The sequence below is a fragment of the Scyliorhinus canicula genome, chromosome 8, assembly GCF_902713615.1.
Source record: "Scyliorhinus canicula chromosome 8, sScyCan1.1, whole genome shotgun sequence".
Lineage (NCBI taxonomy): Eukaryota > Metazoa > Chordata > Chondrichthyes > Carcharhiniformes > Scyliorhinidae > Scyliorhinus > Scyliorhinus canicula.
Window position 1 is genome coordinate 78,151,297 of NC_052153.1, and position 21,850 is coordinate 78,173,146.

The following is a 21,850-nucleotide window of genomic DNA, read 5'->3' on the forward strand; positions in this document are numbered from 1 at the left end:
CTCCATGGCCTGCCCACCCACGGGGATCCACTTGGGATGTGTGAAGTGCTCACTTAACCACAATTGTCAGTTCCCTATTAGCAATAGCCTACAGCCACATGGCCAGAGACCTCCACGGTCAGTGGGAGTTGTGGGTGGTCAGTGGGGCAGATGGGCAGGGGCGGTACGGTAACTCATGGTCCAGGGCGGACCCGCAAATGTCCGGAACCCAGTGCCCTGCATGTCCCCCTCCCCCGCCCCCTCCCAGCCCCGATACACCCAGCCCACTTGATGGTACATTATCAACTGGAGCTGCACCTCGATTGCCCCCCCCCCCCCCCCCCCCCCCCCCCCACCTCCCCGAGCACACGGGCAGCATACCCAGTGCAGCTGGGCTCTGTGGCCTGTGAGTGAAGATGGCTGCCCACCTCCTTGGCTTCCCGCAGCAGCCCATCCGCCAGGTACACGTTTTAAAAAAGGAGCACTTGCTGGGGAGGCCGCTGAATGGCGGGAGGCCGTTGGATATGGGGTGGCTCTCGTTAATTGTATGGAAATAGGGCTTAAGTGGTGATAATTGGTCCTCGCCACACTATGGCGAAATCCAGATTTCGCTTCCCGGCAGGGCCGGGTGCATCACAAACGGTTTGGCGCCTGCGCGGTTCTCGTTTTCGGCCTCTCCTGCTATTCACTGGCCTCATTTCGCTAAAGCAAGAGCGCACCAAGCCCAGCCAATCACACACCAAGTTTAAGTTTGAGGGTGTTGTCTTCAATTCTTCAGTTTGGTTTCTGAAAGGAGTGATGTAAATACATAACCTTATCCACTGTTTTCATTTTACACTGTTGAAACCATTTATACGGTGTTATGTGATTCACAACATCTGAATAAAATTCACTGTCTATTGATCAGTATTGTGTTCATGTAAATATCAATTAACATCTTTCACCTTTGCCCATTTGCTTCTTATTTATTTCTTTTTCTTCAGTATAATTTAAACCTGGCTGTATCATGTTACCTGCTAAATTATAACATTGACTCTAGTGTGATATTGGATGAAATATGCCTGAAGAATAGCAGCTGTGAGATTGTTTTCCATGCCGGGAATAACTCCTTGATCAAGGCAACCAGTTTATTGTCATCTTTTATTTAAGTAGGAAAGATATAATTTGCTGTGGAATGGTGCACAGATTTCGTGTTGCCACTGATACACCTTTGGACTAGACAATCCAGTTTTCGGAATAATTCAGAACTCCAGGTGTAATCTGGGAATCAAGGGCACTTTTAATTGGTTTTTCTTAAAATAAGTTGTCCATTACCTGGGAAGAATGTCAAGAGAAGGTCTTACGGTGGTGGCTATGAAGGAGGAGGTCACACATTTGGTGGCTCCCGCTCGGGTTGGACCTCTGGACCTTTTCCCCCGATTTTCTACCAGACTTGATTTGGAAAATTGATGGTAGAGGCAATTGCTGATTGGATTCCCACATCGGTGCATGGAGAGGTGGACTAGAAGTGCTCGCAAAGGAAGAAACAGACGAATAGAGAAGGCTTGGGCTGAAGCTGCAGTGGGGGATAGCATGGCAGATGCCCGGAGTCCTGGCTTGTCGGCCCAGCGGTCAACGGAGCAGCTGATGCAATTTATCCAGGAGGGCTTCGCCAAGCAGAAGCAGGAATGCTTGGACCCGATTAAAGATTCAATTGCGCGGCTGGAGCTCAGATTGGATGGATGTCCAAGATCGGGCCATCCAGAAAGTAGAGAAGGCGCTGGCCAAGCAGGAGGAACATCAAACTGCGGTGGAGTTGAAAGTGGTGATGCTGAGAGACCAGCAGAAAAGGCTCCTGGAGAAGGTGGAGGGCCTAGAGAATAGGTCCCGCCGGCAGAACCTGCGAATTGTCGGTCTCCCGGAGGGGTCCGAAGGATCGGTCGCTGGGGCATACAGAGCGGGCAGGTTCGAGAAACTGCTGGGGGATGGGACATTCTCCTGACACTTGGAGGTGGACAGGGCTCACAGAGCGCTCGCGAGGAAGCCACGAGTGGGGGACCCCCCCCGAGGGCAATGGTGGTGAGATTCCACAGGTACTTGGACAAGGAGCGTATTTTGCAGTGGGCCAGGCAAACACGGAGCTGTAAATGGGAGAACAGTATCCTGCAGATCTATCAGGACCTGAGTGCAGAGGTGGCCTGGAGAAGAGCGGGGTTCAATCAGATAAAGTCGACCCTTTTTAAGAAACCGGTGAAGTTTTGGACAGCTGTATCTGGCCTGTCTCTGGGTCATGTACGAGGAGCAACATTTTTATTTCGAGTCGCCCGAGGAAGCGATGGATTTCGCGAAAAGGAAAGGACTGGTGGCGGACTGAGGACTTTGAACTTTGCTGCAACATTCATGTCAAAAAAGTTTCTTGTTTTTCGGGCGTTATTTGTAATGCCTTCTGTATTGATTTGGGGCCAGTTGCAGAGTTAAAGTTTACATTTGCACTGATGGGGGTGTGTTTGTTAGATGCTGGATCTTCTGTTTGATCTCTTCTTTGTTTATCGTTTTTTTTCTCGGGCAGTTGTGTTGTGACTGTTTTTTTCATTTGAGTATGTGTGTGTGAGCGGGGGATGGGGGGAACAGTAGGTGGGAGAATGTCTGGTGCCATAGGCGGGGGTCACCAAGCTAGCTGGGCGGGCTAGCTCACGGAAATGCAGTGGGGGGGGGGGGGTGAGCAGATGATATACTTGTCGCAGGGATTGGTTTACATAGTGCTGTTACTAGTGGGAGTAGGAGAGAAGATGTTCTGCTGACGAGGGAGAGACTGTTGCTGAGGGACAGAAAGGAGGTCGGGGGCGGAGGCTGCCTGGGGCGGGCTGGTGGAGGCGCAGGGCACGGGCTGGAGACTGGCACAAGAAAGGTGATGGCTGATTGGCAAAGGGGGGGGGGCAATGAGCCCCCCAACTAGGCTGATCACCTGGAATGTAGGAGGGCTAAATGGGCCGGTTAGGAGGGCACGCGTGTTCGTGCATCTGAGAGGACTGAAGGCAGACTTGGTAATGCAGCAGGAGACGCACTTTAGAGCTGCAGATCAGATTAGATTAAGGAAGGGATGGGTTGGACAGGTTTTTCACTCGGGGCTGGACTCGAAGACTAGAGGGGTCACGATCCTGATTAATAAGCGAGTGGTGTTCGAGACGGGAAGAATAGTTACGGATGTGGGAGGCCGGTATATTGTGGGAAGCTGGAGGGGGTGCAGGTGGTACTAGTAAATGTGTATGCGCCAAATTGGGATGATGTGGAGTTTATCAAGAGGATGCTGGGGAAGATCCCGGACTTAGATCCGCATAAGTTGGTCATGGGAGGGGACTTCAACACAGTCATTGACCCTGGTTTAGACCGGTCAAGCTCAAGGACGGGCAGGGTGCCAGCAATGGCAAAAGAGCTAAAGGGGTTCATGGAGCAGATGGGGGGGGGGGGAGACGACCCATGGAGATTTGGACAGCCGAGAGTGAAGGAGTTTTCCTTCTACTCACACGTGCATAAAGTGTGCTCCCGGATCGATTTTTCTATTCTGAGCAGGGCTCTACTGACGGGGGTTGTGGTCACGGGGTACTCGGCAATTACAATCTCAGACCATGCCCCGCACTGGGTTGACCTACAGGTTAGCAAGGAGAGTAGTCAGCACCTTCACTGGAGGCTGGACGTGGGACTTTTAGCTGACAAAGAGGTGTGCGGGCGGCTGAGGAAATGTATTCAGAACTACCTGGAAGTCAACGATACGGGTGACGTTTCGGCAGCGGTGGTCTGGGAGGCATTGAAGGCAGTGGTTAGCGGAGAGCTGATCTCGATACGGGCCCACAGGGAGAAGGTAGACAGAGCAGAGACAGACCGACTGATAAAGGAGATAGTGCAGGTCGAGAGGAGGTATGCGGAGACCCCAGAGGCAGGGCTTTTAAGGGAATGACGGAGGCTACAGTCGGAGTTTTGCTGGTTAGCTACAGAGAGCGTGGTAGAACAGCTGAGGAAGGTGAGGGTGGTGATCTATGAGCATGGGCAGAAGGCCAGCAGAATGTCTTGCACAGCAGCTTAGAAAGAGGGAGGCAGCCAGGGATATAGAAGAAGAATTTGCTTATTGTCACAAGTAGGCTTCAAATTAAGTTACTGTGAAAAGCCCCTAGTCGCCACATTCCAGCACCTGTTCGGTGAGGCTTGTATGGGAATTGAACAGTGCTGCTGGCTTGCCTTGGTCTGTTTTCAAAGCCAGCGATTTAGCACAGTGCTAAACCAGCCCCTAATAGGGAAAGTAAAGGATGGGGACAGGAGCCTAGTTGGAGACTCAGCAGCGGTGAATAAGGTGTTCAAGGAGTTTTATAGTAGGCTGTATGGGTCGGAACCCCCAGCAGGTGCGGAGGAGACGAGGCCCTTCTTAGTGGGGCTGAATTTCCCGAAGGTGGAGGGGGGGTGGGTAGAAAGGCCGGGGGCCCCGATCAGGTTGGAAGAGTTGCCAAAGGGTCTGAAGGCCATGCAGTCGGGTAAAGCCCCAGGGCCGGACGAGTACACAGTGGAGTTCTATAAAAGGTTCTCTGGGATATTGGGGCCGCTGTTGATGAGGACATTCAATGAGGCAAGGGAGCGTGGGGTGCTTCCCCCGACGATGTCACAGGATCTCTTTGAGCCTTAAGCGGGTCAAGGACCTGGAGTTGTGTGGGTCCTACAGGCCTATATCCCTATTGAATGTGGATGCCAAACTGCTGGCCAAAATCTTGTCCTCTAGGATTGAGGATTGTGTCCTGGACGTTATTGGGAGGACCAGAAGGGGTTTGTTAAGGGAAGGCAGTTGGTGGCCAATGTAAGAAGGTTGTTAAATGTGATCATGATAGGGAGGTAGGTAGAGAGGTGGAGATAGTGATCGCAGTGGACGCAGAGAAGGCTTTTGATCGGGTAGAATGGGAATATCTGTGGGAGGTACTGGGACGGTTCAGATTTGGGCGGGGCTTTATTGACTGGGTCAGGTTGTTGTATCAGGCTCCTGTTGCGAGCGTACAGACAAATAGGACACCATTGAACTATTTTGGGCTGCATAGGGGGACGAGACAAGGATGCCCCCTCTCCTCACTGTTGTTGCGTTGGCTATAAAGCCGCTGGCAATTGCGCTGAGAGCCTCAAGGGGCTGGAAGGGTCTGATCGGGGGGGCAGTGGAACACAGAGTCTTGCTTTACGCAGATGACCTGCTCCTGTATGTTTCGGACCCATTAGAGGGGATGGAAGCAATTGTGAGAATCCTGGGGGAATTTGGCTGGTTTTCAGGGTATAAACTAAATATGGGGAAAAGTGAGATGTTTGCGTTCCAGGCAAGGGGGCTGGAGAGGTGACTGGGGGAACTGCCGTTAAGGGTGGTTGGGGGAAGCTTTCGGTACCTAGGCATCCGGGTGGCGCGGGAATGGGAACGGCTGGACAAGCTTAATATGGCCCAACTAGTAAACCAAATGAAGGACGATTTTCAGAGATGCAACGCGCTTGTGTTGTCACTGGCTGGGAGGGTACAGACAGTAAAAATGATGGGCCTCCCGAAATTCCTGTTTGTGTTCCAGTGTCTCCCCATCTTTATTCCACGGTCCTTTTTTAAACGGGTCAATAAAGTAATCACTGTCTTTGTAGGAGCGGGCACGACCCTGCGAGTAAAAAAGGGGAGGCTTGAGCGGAGCCGCGGGGGAGGGCGGGCTGGCGCTGCTGAACTTCAGTAATTACTATTGGGTGGCAAATATAGCCATGATCAGGAAGTGGGTGGTGGGGGGAGGGTTGGTATGGGACCGTATGGAGGCGGCTTCATGCAAAGGCACCAGTTTGGGGGCGTTGGTAACTGCGCCTCTGCCGTTCCCGCCGGCAAGGTACTGCACCAGCCCCGTGGTGGTGGAGGCCCTGAGCGTCTGGGGGCAATGGAGGGGGCACGTGGGAGTGGTGGGAGCATCGGTGTGGTCTCCAATCTGTAATAATCACCGGTTTGCCCCAGGAAGGATGGATGGAGGGTTTCAGAGATTGCAGAGAGCAGGGATTGAGAGGATGGGGAATATGTTTATAGAGGGAAGCTTTCCTAGCCTGAGGGTGCTGGAGGAGAAATTTGGATTGGCGAGTTGAAACGAATTTAGGTACCTGCAGGTACGGGACTTCCTACGCAGGCAGGTTTCAACCTTCCCGCTCCTACCACCAAGGGGGATGCAGGACCGGGTAGTTTCTAGAGTGTGGGTGGGGGAAGGGAGGGTCTCTGACATTTACAAGCAATTCATGGGGTCGGAGGAGACGCAGACTGAGGAACTGAAGCACAAGTGGGAAGAGGAGTTGGGAGGAGAGATAGAGGATAGTCTCTGGGCAGATGCGTTGAGTAGAGTCAATGGGTCCATAACATGTGCCAGGCTCAGCCTGATGTAGTTTAAGGTCGTTCACCAGGCTCACATGACAGTGGCCCGGATGAGCAGGTTCTTTGGGGTGGAAGACAGGTGCGCAAGGTGTGCGGGAGGACCAGCGAACCATGTTCACATGTTCTAGACTTGCCCGAAGCTTAGGGGATTCTGGCAGTGGTTTGCGGATGTCATGTCCAAAGTATTGAAAATAAGGGTGTCGCCGAGTCCAGAGGTGGCGCTTTTCGGGGTGTCGGAAGATCCGGGATTCCAGGAGGAGAAAGAGGCAGACATTCTGGCCTTTGCCTCTCTGGTAGCCTGGAGATGGATATTATTGGCTTGTAGGGACTCAAAGCCCACAAAGTCGGAGACCTGGCTATCGAACATAGCTAGTTTTCTTGTCTGGAGAAAATCAAGTTCGCTTTGAGAGGGTCACTGATAGGGTTCGCCTAGAGGTGGCAGCCGTTCGTCGACTTCTTTGCGGAAAATTAACCGTCAGCAGAAGGGGGTGGGGGGGGGGGGGAGGGGGCTGGGGGGCTAGCTTAGTTTTGAGTAGGGTGTTCGTAAAAGTGGGACCTGTAAGGGAGGAAGACGGCTTTTGCACTATGTTTATAAATTCATGTACATTGTTTATTTTGTTGTTGTTGTAAAACCATAAATACCTCAATAAAATGTTTATAAAAAAAAAAGAATGTCAAGAGAAACACCTGGGAGAGAATATTGCCTCTTATATTGGAGCTTGAGCAATTTTCTTCTCTTTCGTTAATCAGGTACATTCTGTTATGTACATAATTTCCCAGCATTTCGGACAGCTGTATGAATTATTAAAACATTGGCATTGAGACACTTGTCGGCAGTCAAACCACAAAGATTCAAAGAAGCACCAGGCGATGTGCCTCAATGACTACTGTCCGGTGGCCTTGACATCGATCATTATGAAGTTCTTCAAGAAGTTGATCATGAGATGCATCAACACCATACTCCCAGGATGCCTTGATCCACTGCAATTTACATACTACCACAACTGGTACACAGCAGACGCCATCTCCCTGACCCTACACTCATCCCTGGAGCATCTCAACAACAACGACTCCTACGTCAGACTCTTATTCATTGACTACATCTCCGCCTTCAACACCATAATCCCACCAAACTCATGTAAAAACTCCAAAAGCTAGGACTTGTCTCCTCCCTCTGCAACTGGATCCTTGACGTCCTGACCCATAGACCACAATCAGTAAGGATGAACAACAACACCTCCTCCACAATAGTCCTCAATACCGGGACCCCGCAAGGCTGTATACTTAGCCCCCTTCTATAATCCCTATACACACACACTATGTGGAAAATATGGCTCCAATTCCATGTACAAGTTTGCTGATGACATGACCGTAGTGGGTCAGATCTCGAACAACGATGAGTCAGAGTACAGGAGGGAGACAGAGAGCCTAGTAGGTTTGTAGAATGACAACAACCTCTCCCCCAACATCAACAAAACTAAAGAGCTCTGGATTGACAGCTTCAAATTCCTAGGTGTGCACAATACCAACAATCTGTCCTGGTTCACCCACGTTGACGCTACGACCAAGAAAGCACAACAGCGCCTATACTTCCTCAGGAAACTAGGAAATCTGGCATGTCCACATTAACTCTTACAAATTTTTTACAGATGCATCATAGAAAGCATCCTATTTGGCTGCATCACAGCCTACTATGGCAACTTCTCGGATTATAAGAAACTACAGATAATCGTGAACACAGCTCAGTCCAACACGCGAACCCGCCTCCCAGCCATTGACTCTGTCTACACCTCACGCTGCCTTGGGAAAGTGGGCAGCATTATCAAAGACCCCTCCCACCTGGGTAATTCTCTCTTCCAACCTCTTCCATCGGGCAGGAGATACAAAAGTCTGAGAACACGCACTAACAAGTTCAAAAATGGCATCTTCCCAGCTGTGACCAGACTCTTGAATGACCCACTTACGGACTGAACTGATCTCTGCACGCATCTTCTGTACTAAGTAGCACTACACTTCGAATGCTTCACCCAGTGCCTATGTGTTTACATTGTGCATCTATCGTATGTCCTACGTTTCTTCATATATGGAATAATCTATCTGAACTGTACACATGACAACTGTTCACTATACCTCGGTACACATGACAATAAACTCAGACACTCCCAGAAGTCTATTCAAATACAAACACACTTTTTTCCCCCAGTTACTCTTCCATCTGATGATGTTGAATTACTAATATTTGAGGTAATTAAGATTTTAATGAATTTTAATCAGCAGCAAAGTAAACCTCGGAGCCTTGTTGCCTGTCCCAATCCTGCTCTATTCTCATCTTGTTCTGGTCTACCAATTTGTAACAAAACACATCTGTGTCATTAGTGTCCTTAAGAAAACTGCTGGCCTTACTCGATCTGACCTGCATGTGACCCCAGACCCACAGCAATGTGGTTGACTCGTAACTGCTCTCTGAAATGGTCCAGCAAGCCCCTATGTTGTATTAGACCGCTACAGAAAATTTGAAAGAGAATAAAAACCATCTGGCATCAACTGAGGCACCGGAAGACACAAAAAAACATTCTTACAGTTGGCCCTGCAAGTCTTCCTCGCTGACATCTGGCAGTTTGTGCCAAAATTGGGAGAGCTAACCCACATATTAGTCAAGCCAAAACCTGATATAGTCATACTCAAGGAATCACATCTTACAGTGTCCCAGACTTCCCCATCACTATTCCTGGATATGTCCCATCTTCCTGGAGGACTGCCAGGGGAGTGGGCACAGTGGCAAATAGTTGGGAAGGAGTGACTCTGGGAATCCTCAATGTTGAATCTGGACCTCATGGAGTCTTCTGGCATTGGCTCAAACATAAGCAAGGGAACTCTGCTTATTACCACCTACTGCCACTCCCACGCACCCGCTTACTCAGCCAACGCATCTCCCCTCCCTCAGCCCGTGCACCCCCCCCCCCCCCCCCCCCAGTTAATGATTCAGTACTCCTCCATGTTGAAATTCACTTAGATGAAGGAAAAAGAATAGAAGGGTGTGGAATGTACTCTGGATGGGGTACTTCAATGTCCAACCACTACTGACCAAAGTGATTGAGACCTGAAGCACAATGCTGGAAGACTGGGCCTGTGGCAGGTGGTGAGAGAACCAACAAGAGGAAAAAACATACTGCGAATCACCTTAATTAATATACCTACCACACATGCATCTGTCCATGGCAGCATTTGCACTGTGTAGTCCTTGTAGAGATGAAGTTCCGTCTTCACAGTGAGGATACTCCCATTGTGTTGTGTGGCACTATCATTGTACTAAATGGGACTGATTCAGATCTAGCAACTCAAAATTGGTCATCCATGAGGTATTATGGACCATGAACAGCAACAGAATTGTATTCAACCTCATGGCTTGGCATATCCCCCACTCTATCATTATGATCAAACCAGCGAACCGAACCTGGTTCAATGAAGATTGTAGGAGTGTATGCCAGGAGCAGCACCTGAAAATGACTTGCAAAACTACTGAAACTACAACACAGGTCTACTTAATGAAAGAATGTTATAGAAAGAGCCAAGAGATACTACAACAAATGGATAAGTTCAATTCTCTGCATTCCTGTCACACCCAGTTGTGATTGGTGGTGGATAATGCAGAGGTAATGGATTCTGACCACATCCCGGCTATAGTACTGAAGAATTGTGCTCCAGAACATGCTGTACCTCTAGCCAGGCTGGTCTACCCAGCAATGTGGGAAATTGCTCAGTATGTCCTGTCCACAAAAATCAGGGTAAATACAATCTGGCCAGTTTCCGCCCCATCAATATACTTTTGATCATCGGAAAAGTGGTGGAAAGTGTTACCGACAACAATATCATACGATACTAATGCTGCAATAAACTGCTCGCTGATGCTCAGTTGAATTCATCCTGAACCATTTAGCTCCAGACCTCATTACAGCTTTTGTCCAAGAGACCTACTCCTCAGATATTGGAACAGTCTGTGCCCATACGAAGCAAGACTTGGAAATTGTCAGGCTTGAGCTCGTAAGTTACAAGTAACATTTATGCCACACAAATTCCAGGAATGACTCTTCAACAGGAGAGCATCTAAATGTCTTCCCTTGACATTCAATGGAACTATCACTGCTGAAACACCACCATTAACATCCTGGGTTGTCATTGACCAAATCTGAATTGGACTAATCATATAAGATGCTATGGATCAAGGGCAGGTCACAGGCTGGGAATTCTGTGACAAGTAATTCACCTTCTGACTTCCCAAAACCTGCCAATCATCTACAAGGCACAAGCCAGGAGTGTGATGGAATTCTGTCCACTTATCTGGATGACTCAAGAAGCTCAACACTATCCAGGACACAGCAAACCACTCGATCAGGAACCTATTTACCATCTTAAACATTCACTCATTCTGCCAGTGGTGCACAGCGACAACAGTGTGCATCATCTACATTGCTGCAGCTCATTAAAGCTGGCTCAACAGCACCTTCCAAACCTGCAGTGTCTGCCATCTAGAAGGACAGGAGCAGCAGACACATTGGATCACCACCGTCTGCAAGTTTCCCTCCAAGCCACACACCATCCTGACTTGGAACTATGGGCCGGATTCTTCCGACCCGCCCACTGCAAGAACTCCACGGACGAGACGTGGACAATGGAGAACTCCATTGACCTCGGGCGGGATTCTCCAGTCGCCGGTTGGGCGCGGCCGGAGAATCCCGCCCTCTATCACCATTTCCTCACCGTAGCTGGAACTTCCTTCCTAGTAGCACTGCTGTTATGCCTACACCACATGAACTGCAGCGGTTCAAGGAGGCTGCCCACCACCACTATGGGCAATTCGAGATGGGCAATGAATGTTGGTTTTACTAACGGCACTTAGATACCATGAATGAATAACATTCGGTGGTCCCCTGATTTCAGACCTACTACTATGGAGGCCAGATTCTTGCCCATGGAGGAAGAGAGACTCATCCTCGGGATTCTGTCCCAAACTTCCCAGCAACAGGTCAGCAGTGGCTGAGTGAATGGGCAACATCTCACCCTCTTCAATACTCAGAGCATGACCAGAGAATCCAAGAAACATATTTAAAAAATACAAAACTGTTGTTTGCTGCATGATGAAAAAAACACTCACATCATGGGTGGGATTCTCCAACCCCCCGTCGGGTCGGAGAGTCCCCGGGGGCGGCACGAGTCCCGCCCCGCTGCCCCTACGCCGGCTGCTGTATTCTCGGGTGCCGTTTTACGGGCGGGGTCGGGGTTCACGCCACGCCGGTCGGGGGCCATTGGCAGCGTCCCCCCCTCCCCGGTGATTCTCTTGGCCCCGATGGGCCGAGCAGCCATCCATTTTTGGCCAGTCTCGCCGGTGTGGGTTAGGCATGGTCCCACACGGTGAGACCTGGCAGGTATGTCAGCTGGGGTGGTCCTCGTGCAGGCACGGGGGGCATCTGACTCCGGAGGGAGCCCCCATGGTGGCCTGGCCTGCAATTGGGGCCCACCGATTTGTGGGCGGGTCTGTGCTGTGGGGGCACTCCTTCCTTCCGCGCCGGCCCCTGTAGGGCTCTGCCATGGGTGGCGCGGAGAAGAGAACTGGTATGCGCCAAAACACGCCGGCAATTCCGCACATGCGCGAGATCACGCCGGCCCTTTGGCGCATGCGCAAACTCGCGCAGTCCCTTCGCCGCCGGCTGGAGCGGCGCCAACTCCTCCAGTGTCCACCTTGCCCCTGAGAAAGTGGAGGAAGTGGAGAATTCGTCACCTTGGGGGCCCTTTGACGACGGAGTGGTTGGCGCCGGTTTTCTTGCCGACGTGGGGACTTAGTCCCCGGAAAGGAGAATCCAGGCCCAGATCTAAGCACTGTGGGGCTTAATATCACAAATGTTTTTTCATTACTGCATATATTCCCCATGGAACATTGTTTGCTTCACTTTTGGTCATTGGAAGCATAGACAACTGTCATGAAGTAACATTATCCTTGCCTTCAGCAAGCAAAATTATGGCAATTGCAATTGCGAGAATTAACTCAACAGCAATAGCAGCAACAGGACCAATCCTTTTTTTAAATAAATTTAGAGTAGCCAATTCATTTTTCCAACTAAGGGGCAATTTAGCATGGCCAATCCACCGAGCCTGCACATCTTTGGGCTGTGGGGGCGAAACCCACACAACACGGGGAGAATGTGCAAACTCCACAAGGACAGTGACCCAGAGCCAGGATTGAACCTGGGACCTCGGTGCCATGAGGCTGCAGGGCTAACCCACTGCGCCACCGTGCTGCCGTACACCAGGACCAATACTAAAACTAGCCCAATTACAGTCCTTTCCTGCTCAGTGAATAACCTCCCATTGCATTTTAACCACCCCACTACAATGCATAGAGAAATATCAGTCTAATATTTTTGCGATACATTTTATTCCATTAGATTTGCTTCACTCTAGAACTTGAATCTTCTTGAGGTTGAGGTTGAGACTCATCTTTCGGTATGCTTCCATGAAGGTGTCAAACAAGGTTTGGAGATTCTCTTTTGAGAGAGTGGAGGTGGCGATGTCATCTGCTTACTGAAGTTCCACAAGCGATGTCAGTTTGATTTGATTTTGATTTGATTTGATTTATCTATTGTCACATGTACTGAAGTACAGTGAAAAGTATTTTTCTGCGGCCGAGGGAACGTATGCAGTGCTTACTTAGTAGACAAAAAGAATCATCAACAGAGAACATTGGCAAATGGTATATCGACAAACAGTGATTGGTTACAGTGCGGAACAAGGGGCCAAACAAAGCAAATACATGAGTAAGAGCAGCATAGGGCATCGTGAATAGTGGGCGAGATTCTCCCACATGGGGAGAAATCGTAAGGCTGGCGTCAAATCCGGGCGGGTTTGACGCCAGCCCCCCCCCCTTCCCGACCGGGAACCGATTCTGGTCCCCGGTCGGGGCTAGCAGCCCGACGCCGTAAACTCCGGCATCACGGGCTTAACGAATTTTGTTAAGCCCGCTTGCCAGAGTTAGCGCCGGCTGACGCGTCATATGACGTCAGCCGCGCATGCGCGGATTGGAAGACTCCAACCCACGCATAAGCGGATGACGGCATCGCGTATTTGCGCGAAACCCGCGCATGCGCGGGCCGGGATGCCCCTCAGCCGCCCCGCAAATGGATACTGCGGGGCTGAGGAAGGACAAATAGTGCGCGGGCATCGGGCCCGCTGCCCGCGATCGGTGCCCACCGATTGCGGGCCCATGGCACCCTTGGCACGGCCGTGGTACTGCCGTGCCAATCGGTGCCATGGTTATAAAAAGCGAGAGTTTACGGCCGTTTTTACGAACGGCCAGACCAGGTTTGTTTGCCGTTCGTAAAAACAGCCGTAAAGGGCTGGGAACTCAGTCCATCCATCAGCTATGAATCGCTGCCGGCCGTAAAAAAACGGCGGCAGCGATTCGTGTCGGGAGTTGGGCGTGGGGGGGGGGGGGGGGGGGGAGAATAGCGGGAGGGCGTCGGAACAGCGTGGCCGTAAAATTTTATGAGCCACGCTATTCTCCGCACCGTCGGGAGTGCAGAGAATCTCGCCCAGTGTTCTTACAGGGAACTGATCAGTATGAGGGGGAGTCATTGAGAAGTCTTGTAGCTGTGGGGAAGAAGCTGTTCCTATGTCTGGATGTGCAGGTCTTCAGACTTCTGTACCTTTTGCCTGATGGAAGGGTCTGGAAGAAGGCAAAGCCTGGGTGGGAGGGGTCTGTGATAATGCTGTCTGCCTTCCTGAGGCAGCGGGAGGTATATACAGAATCAATAGAGGGGTGGCAAGTTTGTGTGATGCGTTGGGCTGAGTTCACCACACTCTGCAGTTTCTTGCGATCTTGGACCGAGCAGTTGCCAGGCTGTGATGCAGCCGGATAGGGTGCTTTCTATCGCACATCTACAGAAGTTTGTGAGACTCAATGCAGACATGCCAAATTTCTTTAGCTTCCATAGGAAGTGGAGACGTTGTTGGGCTTTTTTGATGTTGCATCAACGTGAATGGACCAGGACAGACTGTTGGTGATGGTGACCCCCAGGAACCTAAAGCTATCGACCTTCTCCACTTTGAAGCCATTGATGCAGACGGGATTGTGTGTCGTGCTATGCTTCCTGAAGTCGATGATCAGTTCCTTGGTCTTTCTGACATTTAGAAAGAGGTTGTTTTCATACACCATGCAACCAAGTGATTTATCTCCCTCCTGTAGTCTGATTCATCGTTGTTTGAGATACACCCACCACAGTCATATCATCCACAAACTTATAGATTGAGTTGGAGTTAAATCTTGCCACACAGTCATATGTATATAGGGAGTACATGAGCACACATCCTTGCTGGGCCCCGGTGTTGAGGACGATTGTGGAGGAGGTGCTGTTGCCTATCCTGACAGATTGCGGTCTGTTGGTGAGGAAATCAAGGATTCAGCTGCACAGGGAGGGTCAAGTCCAAGATGGCAGAGTTTGGTTATTAGTCTTGTCGGGATAATGGTGTTGAAGGCCTAGCTGTAGTCTATGAACTGCAATCTTACATAGGTGCACTTGTTGTCAAGGTTTCGAGTATTGATTGTAGAGCCAGGGAGATAGCATCTGCTGTGGACCGGTTGCGGTGATTGGCAAACTGCAGTGGATCGAGACCGTCTGGGGGGCTGGCAGTGATCCATCTCATGACTAGCCGCTTGAAGCATTTCATGATAACAGACGTCAGGGCCGGTCAGTAGTCGTTGAGGCAGGCTACCTTGTTCTTCTTTGGAACTGGTATTACAGTGGTCTTCTTGAAGGAGGTGGGGACCTCAGAGTGAAGGAATGAGGCGTTGAAGATATCTGCGAATACACTCGCCAGCTGGTCTGCGCAGGCTCTGAGTGCTCGCCCAGGGACTCCGTCGGGGCCCGTCGCTTTCTGCGGATTCACTTTTAAGAAGGCAGCTCTTACCTCTGAGGCTGTAATCGTGGGTCTGGGTGTGTCCAGGGCTGTTGGGGCGAGTGTTTTTCTTTCTTGTATTACAATCGTTCGAGGTCCACTCATTTTGTATCCTTTCATGAAGCTGGTGGCGATGACTGCATCTCTGAGGTTGGCAGGAATTTCTTCCCTGTCCCAGATTTTTCACGTACAGCTGGTGGTGATGACAGGTGATCTCTTCTCCTCCAAGTTTGAAAATCCCCTTTGGAATCTCATCCACACCTGTGGCTTTCCCATTCTTCACGTGCTTTTTAAAATAAATTTAGAGTACCCAATTATTTTTTTCTCCAATTAAGAGGCAATTTAGCGAGGCCGATCCACCTACTCTGCTCATCTCTTTGGGTTGTGGGGGTGAGACCCAAGCAGACACGGGGAAAATATGCAATCTCCACGCGTCTAATGACCTAGGGCTCGGATCGAACCTGCTCCTTGGTGCCATGAGGCAGCAGTGCTAATCACTGTGCCACTATGCTGCCCATTCTTCATGTGTTTAATAGCGACTTCGTCCATGCTTGATGCGGAGTTGGGAGATTTCCTCAAACAGGTCTTCATCTATGAATGTATCACTGTTTTGTAGTTCTTTCAATTGCTCTCTCCATCCAAATCTGATGTTTCCTCTGTCGCTCAAGAGAATTCCATCCTTACCCTGCACCTGCTGGAGGCCTAGGGTGTTGGGTCCACATATTGCCTTAGTTGCATTGAAGAAGCCCCGGGTGCCATGCTTGTCGGCGATAAGTTACAGCTCCTTAGCATTCTCAGTCCACCAATGGTTCTTGATTTCCCTAGTTCTTCTTTGTACCTCTGCCTTGGCTAATTGATGAGGCCTCCTCTTTGTCTCGTCAGTTATGTCATTTTGCCAGGCACGGAAAGCTTTTCTCTTCTTGTTGATGAGGTCTTGGATGGTGTAGTCGTTCTCATCAACTCAGTCTTGGTTTTGTAGCCAACGGTTTCTTCACGGCTTGTGATTTTGGCTGTCTTCAGCTCTTTCCAATTTTCCTCCACTCCATTAGAATGGACACTTTGAAGAGCTTGGAGAAGACATTGTTGGACGTTCACTAGCATGCTTGGCTCTGAGCTGTTTCTTCATCTTCCACTGCTTCTGATGGAGTTTGATGGACATAGAGGAGCAGATGTGTTGGTGGTCTGTCCAGTAGTCAGCTGCACTGGTCATCGCTTTGGTGATGAGGGCTTCCTTATGGTCTCGGGATCGGACAATGACAAATTTGATTGTGTGGCAATGCTTTGAATGTGGTGTCTCCAGGAAATCTTGAACTAGTTTTTTTAGTGGAACAGTGTGTTAATGATGACAAGCTGGTGTTCCGCACATTTGGTGGTAAGCCAAAAAACCCCTTTGGAGTTGAAATTCCCAATTCCTTTATTTTCAATGGTTCCTTCCTAGAGTTTGGAGTCCTTTCCTACCTGGTGTTGAATCCCCAAGGAGGATGAACTTATCATCCTTAGGAATGTTGGAAAGTATGGTGTCCACGACGGAATAGAAGTCATCTTTGGACTCATCATTGGCTTTAAGAGTTGGGGAGGAGTGGCCATTGCAAGCTGGTTCTTGGCAAGTTGTGGACAAAGGGTCATGAGGCATTTGTTGATGCTGACAGGGAGCTCCAAGAGTCGGTTGACAAGTTCGTTCTTGATGGTGAATCCAATTCCATGCAATCTGGGCTGATCCTTGGGTTTTCCTCTCAAGAAGAAGGTGTAACCACCACCACCATCCCTCAGCTGCTCTTCACCTGCTCTTCGTGTCTATTTCAGGGCAGTGACATCAATGTTGCAGTGCCTGAGTTCATTTATTTTTAAAATATTTTTTATTCGCCTCCTTTTTCACATTTTCTCCCACTTACACCCACCAACAATAAACAATAATCAGTCACAATATGTCAATCCCCATATCAATAACAACGATCCCGTCCTCCCACCAAACCCCAAACATTAGCCCGCATGTTCACACAAACAAATGACAAAAAGGAATTAGGGATCACCCAGAGTCGCCATTAACACACACAGCCCCCCTCCCCCCAAACCTCCCACCCACCCGCCCCAACTAATGTTCAATGTTATACAATTCTCGAAAGTGCATAACGAATAATGCCCATGAATTGTAGAACCCCTCCATCCTTCCCCTCAGTTCAAACTTAACCTTCTCAAGAGTCAAGCATTCCAACAGGTCCCCCTGCCACGCCAGGGTACAGGGTGGAGAGGCTGCTCTCTAACCAATCAGGATCCGCCTTTGGGCGATCAACGAGGCGAAGGCTAAACATCTGCCTCCGCACCCGTTTCCAACCTTGGCTGGTCTGACACCACGAATATGGCCACCCGGGGGCCCGGGTCCAGTTTCACGTGCACCACTTTAGAAATTACCCTAAAAACTGCCTTCCAGCAATCCTCCATCTTTGGACAGGACCAAAACATATGACCGTGATTAGCACCCCCCCCCCCGCAAAGTTCACACACATTTTCGAATCGGCCCATCCTCGCCATCGTGAGGTGTGCTCTGTATACCACCTTCAGCTGTATCAGCCTCAACCTCGCACACGAGGTGGAGGCGTTCACTCTCCGGAGCACCTCACACCAGAACCCCTCCTCCATATCCTCTCCTAACTCTTCCTCCCACTTTGCTTTGATCCCTTCCAATGGTGCCTTCTCCTCTCCCAAAATAGCTCTGTTTACTGCCGACACTACCCCCTTCTCCAGTCCCCCTGTCGTCAGCACCTCCTCCAGCAATGTGGAGGCCAGCTCCACCGGGAAGCTCTGTATCTCCTTTCTGGCAAAATCTCGAACCTGCATGTATCTAAACAGCTCCCCGTGCTCCAGTCCATACTTCCCTTCCAGCTCCTTCAGGGTCGGAGAATCGCCCGGGGCCGGCGTAACTCCTGTCCCCACCGTGGCCGGAATTCTCCGCCACCCGGGAATTGGCGGGGGCGGGAATCACGCCGCGCCGATTGGCGTGACCCCGCGGCGATTCTCTGGCCCGCGATGGGCCGAAGTCCCGCCACTGAGAGGCCAATCCCGCCGACGTGGTTTCAACCACCTCTGGTGGCGGCGGGATTGGCGGCGCGAGCGGGCCCCCGGGGTCCTGGGGGGGGGAGTGGGCCGATCGGACCCCGGGGGGTGCCCCCACGGTGGCCTGGCCCGCAATCAGGGCCCACCGATCGGCGGGCAGGCCAGTGCCGTGGGAGCACTCTTTTATCTTCCGCCGCCGCCACAGCCTCCACCATGGCGGAGGTGGAAGAGAAACCCCCTACCGCGCATGCGCCGGTGGTGAAGTCAGCAGCCGCTGACGCCCCGGCGCATGTGCGAACCGGCGAAGGCCTTTCGGCCAGCCCCGATTCCGAACCTTTGGGGAGGCCCGATGCCGGAGTGGTTGGCGCCACTCCACTACGCCAGGACCCCCCGCCCGCCGGGTAGGGGAGAATCCCGGCCCTGAAGTCTGATCCGGGGCCTTAGGCTCAGGCACAGCACTGCAGTACCTCTTCTGGCCACTGGAATGCTGTGCTTGGAGGGCTAGAGAGCTGTTGGACAGTTCTCTCCAAGGCGGGACACACATCTCGGGAGTGGTGGAATTTCCACCTGCTGCCAATCAATGCTCAATTGAGTCTCTTTTTTTAAAATTTAGAGTACCAATTATTTTTTTCCAATTAAGAAGCAATTTTAATGTGGCCAATCCACCTAACCTGCGCATCTTTGGGTTTTGGGGGTGAAACCCACGCAGACATGAGGAGAATGTGCAAACTCCACACAGACAGTGACCCAGGGCTGGGAATGAACCTGGGTCCTCAGCGCAGTAGGCAGCAGTGCTAACCACTGCACCACCGTGTCACCCACTGCTCAATTGAGTCTTATTGGGTCTATCAGAGTTGGTGGGGATGCGTTCCCATGCCATCCTGAAAGTTTTGGCCATTATTTTGGTTCTGACAAGCTTGGTTATCTGGGGCGAAATTCTCCGACCCCCAGCAGGGGCCGCCGAAAATCTGGCCGCTGACGTCACCGCCGGCGCATGCGCCGACCGGCGAAAGCCTTTCGGCCAGCCCCGCTCTACATCAGCTATGATACTGTGACCTGCTTTTTCCTTCAGAGACCAGAGGGTTAACAGTTAATTCTGGACGATATCATTTAAAGATATTGAACTATTCGACAATTTTGTATTCTCACATACTGGGGGACGGAAACTCAACTAGTTAATTGAAACATTAAAGCGGGAAAGCTATTTGATCCATTCAATCCCCTTTTTTTCAAGGCTATGTTCGTTTGTAATAGTTCTGAAAACATAGCTTAATTTAATTAATCTCCCTTGGCACTAAATAAGCCCAAGTAAATGATCCAAGAAGGTACAAATGCTACTTTGATAGTTACATTAATTTGGAATGGATACACATTCAGCAAACATAGCAGCTGGTGTAATGATGGCTGTTTCTCACCCCAGGGTAAACATTCTTAATATTGTTAGCAAAGGTAATTGCTGGTCGTTTTTTCTAACTCTAGGCTAGAATCATAGATTTTGTGTAGATAATTTATTTTTTTATGGTATAGATCATACAGGGGATCCATGATTATTAACTTTTGCATTTGGTTTATCCACTAATCTTAAACCTCACCAAGAGAGTGAAATTCATATGTGTGGCTGTTTGAGGTGCCACATGAATTAAGTGTACATTAAGTCTTAATAATGGGCACGATTTAACGGAAACAATTCAAAGTGTCATTTTGGGCCTGTTTGGCAGGGTGTTTATTAATGGCTGCACTGGCAAGATCGTGGCCCATATTCAGTGGCAAAATGAGCCCCCACGAGATTCTCAATATTACTGGCACCCTTGGAGTCTGATTGGCCTGACAGGCGCCTTAGCTTCTCAGCGCTAACACGAGGGAGCTGCCTTTAAAAGCTCCCTAATCACTCACCCCCCAGTCAACACACAAGCATGGCAGCGGGCAGACCTACTCTTCACTTTGGCAATGCCGTTCTGGCCATGTGTCTCGACGCTGTGGATGAGATGCGGGCCATCCTGTTCCCCTAAGGGGGATGGAGGACCAGCAGCAGGGTCAGGGATGCCACTTGGTGGGCAATGACAGAGACTGTCAGTTTGGGCGGCATGACCAGGAAGACAGACAATATTGAAGAAGACCAACCACTCCCTCCGAGCTGCAAGGGTATGTTACCACCTCTCTCCTGGCATCTGTTCTGTCTGCCGCCCCTCAAATTCCCAATCCACCCCTCCACCCCAAATCACTGGCTGACACCTTGCACCCTCCCCACACCCTGCCTTCATGCTTGTTCCTTTGAATGCCCTGGCACCCACGAGCACAACCACTTCGTGTCCAGGTGCAATGTCCACACATGCCTACTGCTATTCACTTCCCTGACCCATCAATCGTGCGGTTCACACTACCCTCTCTTTGCCCTCACAGGAGAAGATAACCCATAATAAGTGGTAAAGAGATGAGCCGGGGACAGGGTACCAGAGATCCGAGTCCTCACTATGAGTAACGGGCCCTGGAATTCGCACAGTTGACCGAGGAGAGAGCAGTCACTGATAGTGAGGTTGGCCTGCAACACAGAGGTGAGGATCCACTGTCCCTTCACCCAGATGACCTGTCTTAAGTGAGTTGTTAACATCAGACAAAATGGTCATTCCCTCCACTGACCACTTATCTATTGTCTTGCAGGATTTCCATCTGATGAGGCTGGGCCATCCTGAGTCATTCGCTCCCCCACCACCCAAGAGACCAACTTGGAGGAGCGCTCCAAGGAGACCACCATCGAAGAGTCACAGCTATCACCTTCCACCTGTGCAGAGACACACACCTCAGTGGGCGATATTAGTGGACAGACTTCTGGGGCACAATCTGGTGAGCACCACACAGTTGCTGGTGCACATCAGGTGGAGGCAGGAACATCCCAAGGGAGACAGCAGTCGGAGGACTGCTGGATCCCAGGTACCAGCTGGGTCCCAGTCAGATGCCGAACCTCTGGACAAGGTTCTTTCACAGCTGATGCAGATGATAGTCCAGCACCATGGGATTCAGGAGTGGATGTTAATGGTATTCCAGCAACTGCAAAGCCGATTGGAGGAGTCCTGATGTCTTAAGGCACAGAAGATGGTGCCGACAATGCACTGCACTGAGGCCAACAGTGCTAGGGTGGCAACTGCAGTGGAATACCTGGAGCACGATGTCCGTGCCTTGAGTGGTGGTGCCCAAGGCATGGCTCAGTGTGTGATGACCATGGCTGAGGGCCATGACATCATGTCCCAGTTGATGAGGACCATGTCCCAGGCAGAGATGGACATTGCTGAGGCACTCCAGAGTAGAATAGAATCACTGCAGTGCAGAAGGACGCCATACGGCCCATTGAGTCTGCACCGACCCTCTGAAAGGGTACCCTACCTAGGATACCTAGAATGGCCCTGTCACTGAGGAACATCATCACTGAGGGTGTGATGGTGCAGATGATGGGAAGCCTCCAGGACTGACAGAGCTAGATAACTCAGAGGCTCC